Source organism: Notothenia rossii (assembly GCF_949606895.1).
Source record: "Notothenia rossii genome assembly, chromosome: 6".
Taxonomy (NCBI): Eukaryota; Metazoa; Chordata; class Actinopteri; order Perciformes; family Nototheniidae; genus Notothenia; species Notothenia rossii.
This window is the reverse complement of record NC_136909.1, coordinates 86,092,556-86,105,055: the sequence shown is the minus strand read 5'-3', so window position 1 is coordinate 86,105,055 and position 12,500 is coordinate 86,092,556. Positions and strand designations below refer to the sequence as shown.

Below are 12,500 nucleotides of genomic sequence, written 5' to 3'. Positions count from 1 at the left end.
GAAGCTGGAGCACAATCGGCCATTGTTGTTGGTGTCAGCTGTGAGGGGTTTCCACGTGGTTTGGCTTTATGAAGCAGGCACGCAAACGGTTACGTCATGACGCAAACGATTACGCAGCACCAGTCGGACTCTGGGCGGTGTGAAAAGAGCTGGAGCTAAACCGAAGAACCGGTTCTGAACCTGAAAAGCTCTAGCACGGAGCTTGAACCGGAGTTGCGTTGGTGTGAATGAGGTAAGAGTGTCCTTAATGTGCCGCTCTCTTGAACCTGCCAGATCTCTCTCCATGCTTTGCTTGCTGCTGCTATTGCTATCCTTTATTAGTTATTCCGTGTTCTTGCAAGAATATAGGGTCTGTGTATATATTGATGATTATTTGCTCTTTTCTGACTGTAAAACTTGTGTATGTTGGTTTCTAAAATGACTGCTAATGTCTGGCTGATGCATGATTTGCTTAATAAAGTCAGCATTGGTGCATGCCTATAGGCTACAGTCTGCAAAAGTGAGCACACCCACTCCTTAAATAACTTCTGTAAATCTGCTCGGTGGCAAACAGTTCAGGGCTGCTTATATCCGGAGCAACTGCCGGCTAAAAATGCATTTGACTGAATCAGCGTGAAGCGAGGAATGGCAGAAATAAGAGCAGCGAAGTGTGCTCAGTCAACCAACTCTGGATAAATAAAGGCAGGAGGAATAAAGTTAAGAGAACAGGCAGGAGAGTGTCTCTCTCTGGAGGAGGTACAGCACAACAAATGATGTTTCTACCGCTCTGACCCTATCACATAAACACAAGCAGGGAGAGAGATAGCGGCAGATATCCAGAGATGTCAAAAGTACACACATCCTTTACTCAAGTAGAAGTACAGATACTTACTTCTGGTGAAAGTAGAAGTACTGACTAAACTTCTTTACTCAAGTCAAAGTAAAGAGGCTTTGAAATGTGCTTCAGTAAAAAGTACCCATAACTAGCAGCTGTTTTAAAGAGTACCTGACCTCCCTTTATATTAATAGAACAATAATGTCATTGTTAGCTAATGAATGTTTCCATGGTGACCAACGGCAACATGACAACGTTTTCATTGGTCCCTCTTCTTTAGAGAAGACCAGGAAATGATGGATACACGGATCATGTTCAAATCAATAGGCACGCAATGACTCTAAATAATAATGATCACGCCACCAAACACACATTCAGACTAAAGGAACCAGCCTGTTTGGAAAATGAGAGAAGTAGAAAGTACAGGTATTTGTGTTCAACATGTAAGAAGTAGAAAGTACAGGTATTTGGGTTCAACATGTGAGAAGTAGAAAGTACAGGTATTTGTGTTCAACATGTAAGAAGTAGAAAGTACAGGTATTTGTGTTCAACATGTAAGAAGTAGAAAGTACAGGTATTTGTGTTCAACATGTGAGAAGTAGAAAGTACAGGTATTTGTGTTCAACATGTGAGAAGTAGAAAGTACAGGTATTTGTGTTCAACATGTAAGAAGTAGAAAGTACAGGTATTTGTGTTCAACATGTAAGAAGTAGAAAGTACAGGTATTTGTGTTCAACATGTAAGAAGTAGAAAGTACAGGTATTTGTGTTCAACATATAAGAAGTAGAAAGTACAGGTATTTGTGTTCAAAATGCAAGATCAAGCATGGAAACATTCATTAGCTAACAATGACATTATTGTTCTATTAATATAAAGGGAGGTCAGGTACTCTTTAAAACAGCTGCTAGTTATGGGTACTTTTTACTGAAGTACATTTCAAAGCCTCTTTACTTTGACTTGAGTAAAGAAGTTTAGTCAGTACTTCTACTTTCACCAGAGTATTTTTAAACACGAGTATCTGTACTTCTACTTGAGTAAAGGATGTGTTACTTCTGCCTTCTCTGCAGGGAGAGAGATAGCAGCAGATATCTGTGAGCATTGGCAGCTCGTAATGAGATTGACTTCCTCCTTCCTCCAGTGGTTGATGCTGACAGCCACTCAGGGATTTGAGGCTCTTACAGATGTTTTCACACTCTCAACACGAGCCCACAGACGCACACGTCGCTTCAAGGTTGACTTCAGTTGTAGGAGGGAGGAGGACGACATGCGTTTGAAGTCTTGACATGTGGAGAAGACACAGCATCGAGCTTTGGTGTTTCGGGGGGGCTTATGAGTGGTGAGTGGGTGATATACAGACACCAGCCAACAGGGAGGAGGACGCAGATTAACGAGAGGGTTTAAACCAAACAGACGTCAATACGGGAAGAAATTCATTACGAGCCAGAGTTTCTGATTACAGCATATCCGCCAGAGAACATCTGAAACATGCACCGGTTGGAGATAGATAGCTCAACGCTTTAAATATGTCTCGACCAGTGATTTCAAACTGAGCCACGGTACATTTTTTACATTAAAAACATCCCGCGGCACACCAACAAACCAAAAAAGTTACTAAAAGACCCAATGTAGCCTAAATCTATATACTTATATATACTTTGATCGTTTGATGACAAGTGTCTCAAGTTGGCTACGAGTTCAGCTCCTGAATTGCTAGCTTTGAGAGCTACCTCAACTAACTAAGTTACCTTAGCTTGTTAACGCAGGTGAAAATAAATGTCTATTGTCTTGAGTTGAAGTGACGGGTGTTTTGTTTGGAGATGACGTTTAAGCTTGCTTAGGAACATGGCACTGTTGGGTTTTATTTGCAGCTACTAATTCATATTTTTTTGGACCAATTCAGTGAAATTTGACAATTTCTCACGGCACACATGACGATATTTCACGGCACAGTGGTTAAAAATCACTTGTTTAGACTAAGTTGTAATTACGTTACTGATGCCCTTGACGTGTTAGGACAGGGACAAACATGGAGGAAAAAGGGTTTTGACATATTTATAAGTTCTGCACTTTTTACGATAACGTTTTTAAGATAGGTGCTGCCAACCTAAATGCTATAGTATCACCTCAAAACTACTGAGGTCAGTCCGCAGGCCACCGTGAAATGTTAGCCGGATAGACTCATATTTATTCAAAGGACGGACACCTCCTGGAGTCTGTGATGTTCTTATCCGCCCCGTCATCTCACCTCAGCTGCTGAATCGACCTGAAGTCACTCTGGATGCTGCTCAGACTGTCGATTACTTTCATTTGTGTTCTCTCACTTCTGTCGTTATGGAGCTAAAGGACGAGAGAGTGGTGCGGGAACGACTCCTTAAACCCGGAAAAGCATTTCATCAGCTTACCCAGAACTCGTTTAACTTGTTTTAGCACCTACTGTGCCCCCCCCCGTACCTCACTGACCTCCTCATCCTCTACCAACCCCCCCGGTCCCTCAGATCCACCTCAACCGGTTTGCTTTCCATCCCCAAGGCCAGAGGGGACAGAGCCTTCTCTGTGGCAGCCCCGAAGCTCTGGAACTCCCCCCCCCCCCCCCAAGACCTCCGTGAGTCTGATTCCCTCACCCTGTTCCAGTCCCGCCTCAAAACCCACCTCTTCAACGCTGTATCCATAAGACCCCCCCCCCCTCTCAGCCAACTTCCTCCTGACTGCTTTTCTGTTTTGTTTCTTTGTTTCTTTTTGTTTTTGTTTTGTTTGTCTACCCTCCCTCCCAAATGTAAACCTTCTTTGGGTTCAAGAAAAGCGCTATAGAAATATAATTTATTATTATTACTGTATTTACGATGTTGTTTTTAAACTATTCTGTATCGCTTGTATGCATGGTTTTGATGAATCTGTTGTTCCGTTGTGTTTATGTATTGTGTTCCTTTCTGCTGTCTCCTTGTTAAATGTTAATGATCATGAAAAGCACTTTGAATTGCCTCTGTGTCTGAACATGTGCTCTATAAATACACCTACCTCACCTTCACTTATAGTTCCCTAAACTCAAAGTCAACGTTTCTTTGAACGAGTTTGAGGTGAAATAGGATCTGTGTTTAAAATGAGCTGAGGAGATTTGCACATCTTGTTCTACGACATCAAATATAAAATACTCCACTGTTGAATATCTGAAGCTTCTATGTGTCAGAAAGCTGCAGTAAGAGAGTCGACTAAAGGTCATGATGCCAAACGTTAGCCGCTTTTAGCTTAGCGGTGGATACGTTGCACCCGCGATGTAGATCCTTTATGGTTCCTTTGTAGTTCCAACCTCCTCAATAAACTCCAACATATCCAGAACTCTGCTGCCCGCCTCCTCACCCACACCCGCTCCCCAGACCACATCACTCCCATCCTCCAGAACCTCCACTGGCTCCCCGTCCGTCAAAGAATCCACTTCAAAGTCCTGCTCATTACTCACAAAGCCCTCAACAACCAGGCCCCCCCCCTACCTCACAGACCTGCTGCACCACCACACCCCTTCCCCCTACCTCACAGACCTGCTGCACCACCACACCCCTTCCCCCTATCTCACAGACCTGCTGCACCACCACACCCCTTCCCCCTATCTCACAGACCTGCTGCACCACCACACCCCTTCCCCCTACCTCACAGACCTGCTGCACCACCACACCCCCCTACCTCACAGACCTGCTGCACCACCACACCCCTTCCCCCTACCTCACAGACCTGCTGCACCACCACACCCCTTCCCCCTACCTCACAGACCTGCTGCACCACCACACACCCCTACCTCACAGACCTGCTGCACCACCACACCCCTTCCCCCTACCTCACAGACCTGCTGCACCACCACACCCCTTCCCCCTACCTCACAGACCTGCTGCACCACCACACCCCTTCCCCCTACCTCACAGACCTGCTGCACCACCACACCCCTTCTCCCCACCTCACAGACCTGCTGCACCACCACACCCCTTCCCCCTACCTCACAGACCTGCTGCACCACCACACCCCCCTACCTCACAGACCTGCTGCACCACCACACCCCTTCCCCCTACCTCACAGACCTGCTGCACCACCACACCCCTTCTCCCCACCTCACAGACCTGCTGCACCACCACACCCCCCTACCTCACAGACCTGCTGCACCCCCACACCCCTTCCCGCTGCCTCCGCTCATCAGAAGCCAACCTCCTATCCATCCCCACCCGCACCAATCACCGGACCTGGGGGGACAGAGCCTTCTCCGTCGCTGCCCCCTCCCTCTGGAACTCACTCCCACAACCCATCAGAGACTGCACCGACCTCACCACCTTCAAAACACTCACAAAAACTCACCTCTTCAATCTGGCTTTTCATGTGTGATTGTTTTTGTATTATTTGACTTTAACTTTAACTATATATTTATTTGTTGTTCCTTTCTTCTCTTTTCTTTTCTCTTCTCTATTATCTGTAAAGCGTCTTTGGGTACCTGTAAAAGCGCTAACAAATTAAATCTATTATTATTATTATTTATAGCCCGACGCTAGCTTTTAATTTCTGCCAATTCCATTTTCGTGGTGTTACTATTTATACTACGTTTTGATTCTGTTTTGATTCTGTTTTGGTGTTTTTATGACTTCTTGCTTGTGTGTTCATTTATCATTGTACGATTCCTATGATGATGTTTTATTGTTTTGTTCAACACTTTGTGACTTTGTCTGTGAAAAGCACTTTATAAATAAACTTTACTTACTTACTTAATATGTGGAGATGATGCTGCTGAACCGAACGTGTTAGTATCGAGTGTTTGCTTAAAGGTTTTTTTCAGCAATATACCGAAATCCTATGAGGAAGTGCTTTTTGTCGAGGGGCAAATGGCGATGCTAACTTCCTGTTACATCGTAAAAAAATACGTCATGACTGCACGATTCCATTGGCTCACAATAAAATGGTTTGCAAACAGTGCAGTCACACACTTTAATCCTTAAGGTAATCGCCAAAAACTAGTTCAAAATCACCCATTTTGATATGATCTAAATGTATTTATAAAACGGACAAGTCAAATCAAGCAATCTGATTGGTTCTTAGCCGTGACATACTGAGCGTATACCACGGGTAGAATTGTAAGTTACTTTTCACAACAAGTCAGTATCCCTCCGCGTCTGAGAAACACAGTATACCGTTGGGCTGAAAAGCAAACTGCCTCCGCTTCGCGTCGGGCCGAACCACGCCCCTTAGCTGTGATATAATGAGCATATACCACGGCCTGTCGTGAGTTATTGCTTAATTATGCTGCTTTTTATATATTTATTGATATACAGCACTTTGGTCAACTGTTGGTTTTTAATGTGTTGTATAAATAAAGTTGGATTGGATTAAAAATGGGACTAATGCAGGTATTCTGATTCTGATTGGATTGGATTTGTGGGAATGTTTTTATTGTTCCCCGAGTTTTACTTGGTTTCCAGAAATAGAGGTTGATGCTGATATATTTAAGCAATAGCTCACGACAGGCCGTGGTATATGCTCATTATATCACAGCTAAGGGGCGTGGTTCGGCCCGACGCGAAGCAGGCAGTTTGCTTTTCAGGCCATCGGTATACTGTTTTTCTCAGACGCGGAGGGATACTGACTTGTTGTGAAAAGTAACTTACAATTCTACCCATGGTATACGCTCAGTATATCACGGCTAAGAACCAATCAGATTGCTTGTTTTGACTTGTCCGTTTTATAATGTATTATATATGTCCTAAATACTTGGGTGTTCTACTCTTACTCTTGCACTTTTCTTGTATTTGATGTATTTGTACAGCTAAGTTTGTAATTTTCATTTCCTTAATGTTTCATGTGAGGGACTGCGGATGGAAAGTAGCTCAAAGCTGAATCCGGCATATTTACACTTGGCACGTTTTAAGTGTTCATTAATGCCAAATAAACAAATACATAAATAAATAAAAGCTTTTCCTTTTTAGATATTCCACGCAGACGAAGGAAAGAGGACAGGAAGAAGCACCTGCACCAGCCAGTGTTCAGGAATACAGTAATATCATGAAACTACCCGGCTGTGTGTTCACCCATTTCCTCCTACACCGCTCTGACTCTCCAGCAGCCTGGGCCAAATGGTGTGGCAGTAATTCAAAGTCCACTTGAAACTCAGAATAACGTTCTCTGTGTCTGTGTCGCTCCCTGCTGCATGGATCACTGACTCGTAAACACAGAGCGAGGCAGCCATTCCTTCCGAAGCCGGCTCTCTCCCTCCTCTCAGCCTTCATGAACTCACGCAGTGCGCGAGGAAAGTATTGTTTTTTACTGCTCAGCGGGATGCCTTCCTTTTGACTGTTTACAAAGCTAGCATCCTACAAAGCTAGCATCCTACAACGCTAGCAGCTCTCAAGCATCTCAGAAAGGCACAAAGTCAAAATGCAACACATGGAGAAGAGGTGGAGATGTTTTAGTTTGCATGAAGATGATGTGCCACTACTTATACTATATGAGCTCAATGTCAAAGTTTATTTCTTGAGTCTTCATTTATCTCATGAATATTGCCTTGTGTTTTTTATGCTGCTGTAAACACTTTCCAAATTGGGATCAATAAAGTATCTATCTATCTCTCTCTCTCTCTCTCTCTCTCTCTCTCTCTATCTATCCATCCATCCCTCTCTCCATCCATCCATCCCCCTCTCTCTCTCCATCCAACCATCCCTCTCTCTCTCTCCATCCATCCATCCATCTCTCTCTCTCTCTCTCCATCCATCCATCCCTCTCTCCATCCATCCATCCATCCCTCTCTCTCTCCATCCATCCATCCATCCCTCTTTCCATCCCTCCATCCCCATCTCTCTCTCTCTCTCTCTCTCTCTCCATCCATCCCTCTCTCCAACCATCCATCCCTCTCTCTCTCCATCCATCCATCCATCTCTCTCTCTCCATCCATCCATCCATCTCTCTCTTCATCTATCCATCCATCCCTCTCTCCATCCATCCATCCATCCATCCATCCCTCCCTCCATCCCCATCCCCATCCCCATCTCTCTCTCTCTCTCTCTCTCTCTCTCTCTCTCTCTCTCTCTCTCTCTCTCTCTCTCTCTCTCTCTCTCTCTCTCTCTCTCTACCCATCTATATCTCTCTCTCTCTATCTATCCATCCATCCCTCTCTCCATCCATCCATCCCTCTTTCTCTCTCCATCCATCCATCCATCCATCCATCTCTCTCTCTCTCTCCATCCATCCCTCTCCCTCTCTCTCTCTCTCTCTCTCTCTCTGTCTAAGAAAGGAAACAGAGCTATACAAAGTCAAAAAGCAACACATGGAGAAGAGGTGGAGATTGTATAGTTTGCATGAAGAGTATGAGCTTATATGTATGTGCTCGATGTCAAGTGGAAGCAACACACTTACACTAACCACTAGCTTCCTTATTACCACTTCTAAATAGGCTTTGAGCTGAAAGAGAGACATCACAACAAGTCAATCTGCTAGAGAGAAAGGATAAAAGGATTGAACACGGGGATATCATGTTGGGAAAGTGCTGACATCATGGCTGCAGACACAAAAAACATTCATGATAATAACAAAAAGGACATGTTTACAAGTAAAGGCTTGTTCAGTAATCCTCTAAAAGCACTACAGAGGAACTGACCATGTTGGAAAACTGCATCATCTAAATGTTTTGGTGCAGAGCTGCTCACACATCTGACTCACAGGCGTCCAACCCCAGAGGTAAAAGCACTCTGCCCCCCGGTTAAAGACCTGATAATAATGAGCTAAATCAACCCAATGGAGTTGCTGCGTGTTGTGGTAGATTCATGGATGTATAAAGAGAACTGGATACAGATTTAGAGGCGGGGCATTCATTGTTATGGGCTCATATAGCATGCTCACGCAGCGTCCACGCGGCGGCGTGCGTTGAAGCTTTCCGGTGGGCGTGTCTGAAACTCGACCAACAACCAATCACATGAATCTCCCGCCCCCGGACACACAAGCACACGGTTTGATTGGCTAGAGCTTGTACTGGCATATTATTTGATTGGCTGACGCTTCAGTCAATCAAGAATGGGCAGAAGCGTTGACGCTTCAACGCACGCCGCCGTGTGGACGGGCCGTCACTTTACTAAAACCCAAAATATCTGCTGACTTACAGACTTCTTGTTCCCACTGTAAATCAATGGGGAAATGTATTTTGGGGCTCAATGACCTCACAGACAGAAACGGAAGATGTAGTACCACCATTTGGCCACTACGGAAATGTGCTTTTCCGTTCGGTGGTCTTCCTTGGGACTTCATTAGATTGTGTTTTTTAAAAGAAACAAAACTCATCTTAAGCTTTAAGATCCCTCTTTAAATGGCAACTTCCAGGGATTCACGTTAACTGATGGTAAGAGAATAAGATGGAAGAATTAAAAAAGACCAATGTGATGTGAGAAGTGCTCGAACTGTTGGGTTTATTATCTCAATCAACTGTATTCCTTGTCCAATTAAATGGCTTTTTGTTTGAATCTAAAGTAGTGATTAGATGGATAGATAGATAGATAGATATATGGATGGATAGATGGATAGATAGATAGACAGATAGATAGATATACAGATAGATAGATAGACAGATAGACAGATAGACAGATAGACAGATAGATAGATAGATAGATAGATAGATAGATAGATAGATAGATAGATAGATAGATAGATAGATAGATAGATAGATATAGATGGATAGATAGATGGATAGTGTACCGTGTGGCCACCCTACATGTCTCTCTAATGAAATCAGACTGACGCCTATGGCCATTTCAAGGGTAACAGGTGTTCAGGCTGTGTGTGTGTGTGTGTGTGTGTGTGTGTGTGTGTGTGTGTGTGTGTGTGTGTGTGTGGGTGTCAGTAGAGATTAGTGAGTGCGGTCAGAGACATAGGGTCGATTGTAGAATTAAAGGATGATCGCGGCTGCCTATTGTTCCTATAGCCGGGGATCACTGAGTCATGATGCCTCTCTGAGACTCACATGAGACACAGAGAGCACAGATAAAAGGGGTGGGCACAGGCCGTATCAGCAGATGACCGTATCATTAATGATTTTTCAATAAAATGTTTTCTTTCACCGTGAAATTCAGATGTACAAGAGCAGAAACATGGTTGTTATGGACGGTACGGGTGATATGAGACAAAGAGAAAGTACATCCAATTGAAAGAAAATAAGAAAAAACCTCAACTCTTATTTACTGTATCTCCACCACTGCATGTAACAACAAGAATCCCCACAGAGCACTTTTCATATCACTCCCCTTTCAAACTATGGGGCTTTTTTCTGTTGCGTACATGTCTCGGCCTCCGCTCAACTGAGTGCAGATCTGACACATACAGCGCTGCAGCGATCACAAACCAGCTCTGGGATCTAATCATGTCCGCCTCGATCCCTCTGCTGTCACCTTGCCCTTTAATTTCCTCACACAGGGCCGAGGAGGCTGGGTGATCTCATGCTTTCTGTCTCCGTGTCTTAGCTTTACCCTGGGACTCACTTATTAACCCTCACCCCGTTAGACTTCTGCTCAACAGTCCTTCTCTAAAGATAACTATGTTCTTTCTCCGTTTCCCTTTCTGCTTTGTTTTAAATGTCCATCACTGTCTCACAGCAACATTCCTTCACCACTCATACACAGTTAGGGATACTATAGAGACAGAAACACTTCTCATAACTGAACTCAACGACAGAACCAGGCTTATCTAAAAAATAGATGCATACAAAGGTTTCAATCGACCGGTATTTGAACCAGCATCGATAAGTCCATTGGTTTATAGCCACAGCTACTGTACAAGAGGATCAGGGCCACAATTAAGAACACAATATTTCACAATGTTGAATTTATTTTCAAGCTTTTTTTCTGACTTTGTTTCAAGAATTCTGATTTAAATAAAAAAATTCAGATTTATTTTTCAAAATTGAAATTATTTTTTATTCTGACTTTTGTCCAAAATCTGACTTTTTTTCAGAAGTTCTGACTTTCATCTCAACACAAAACAAAAACATCTCCCTTTTCTTTCCTCAGATCTCAAAAAAAGTATTCACATGTGGCCCTAATCTTTTTCCATACATTTTTCGTACTTTTCTCCCAGTCTGTGCTGAACATTACATTACATGTCACTTGTTAGACGCTTTTATGCAAACTTACATACTCAATACTGTGGACAATCCACACAAGAGCACTTTGGGGTGAAGTGTCTCAGGGACACAACGACATGCTGACTGCAGTGGGGTTTGAACCTGTGACCCCCTGATCCAAACATCAACGCACAACCCACTGCGCCACACGCCCCATACTTGTACCTCTCCAGCCTGTAGCAATCTCTCAAATCAAAACAACCCAAGTAGGAACCCACTCAACTCAAAAGCTTCTGATGAAAGCTCACGTGTATTTCTTTATTTCAAAAGGCAAACACATTTTGGAAAATGAAGGACACCGTGGTACTAGAGATGATAGAAAACAAAACAACAAGAACTGTAAAAAGTAAAATTGTCAAATTCGCCAGTTCCATATTTTCAAATGTGATGATTTCTTAACATTGTTTATTTTAGTCAATTTATTGAACAAAACATAAAACAATGATAATAATGTATGTATATATATGTCATTTTCTTTCTTGTTTTTTCTCACTCAAAATAATAATTATAACAAACTACAAAAAAATTATAATACAAAAAAAATAAAAAATAATTCTCAAATAGTCTCTGCCATATTCAACAGTGTTTCTGGTCCTAACCCCTCTAGCACACATTTTCCTTATAAATAAAATATTAGGTCATCGTCATCAGGGATATGTTTGTCTAAATAAAAAATAAAGATTTATATTTACACATAAAAAAATATGTAATTATCTTTTTTTTTGAATGACTGATTTTAAATGCCATTTTCTGAATGTCTTTCATTTTTTGTAAAGCACCTTGAATTGCCTTGTGTTGAAAGGTGCTATATAAATAAACTTGCCTTGCCTTGTTCATTTGTTTGTTTTTTTACAAAACAATCAGAAATAAATTACTTTTACAATTACAAGAAATATCAAATGGGATTTTACAGGTCCTGTTCACAACCATTAATGATTTGGCTCCTAAATAATACTTTCAGTTTAGATAGACTTGAACAATATTTCACTTAATAATTTAACTAACTTGTTTTTTGAACCGTTAAACTGAACTTTAGGCCCTGGGGAATTGTGTGTGTGTTGTATTTCTTCAACTAAATGATGAATCATGCAAAAGAAATTATAAACTAAACTAATTGTAGCCCTACTCTCCAGTAAGCGCCCTTTAATGAGAGACTCAGGCCGATATGGAGTCTGCTGATCTCTAACAAAGAGACATATCTGCAAAGCTATCATTCAACATAAAGAGGTATTTGAACATGAAACAAGGAGCCATCGCTGTATGAACAACACCATAAATCTGTCTGTTCCCACTTTCTACAGCTGGATGGATGTCACCTGCTGTGATGTAAACCATGATGCCTCAGCACTGACGGCACACTAAGAGCCAGAGATGAAATATAAAGTGCATTAAGGAGCAGTTTCTCTTTTGAAAGTGTCTTTTTATACAAGAGGAGAGAATAGGGTTTACAAAACAACCCGTCATCTCAAAGCTGTGTTCCTTTTCGAAGCAATTTGGATTTGTTCATCTGTCTCACACCTCCCACATGATCTCACGCTAACATAGAGAACTATTGAATTAGGG

General features: G+C 42.5%; 1 protein-coding gene across 2 annotated transcripts in view; it reads right to left on the bottom strand.

Moving 5' to 3' along the window:
- gfra1a (gdnf family receptor alpha 1a) overlaps positions 1-12,500 on the bottom strand; it is a 145,131-nt gene that overhangs the window by 124,502 nt on the left and 8,129 nt on the right. The window lies entirely within an intron of this gene.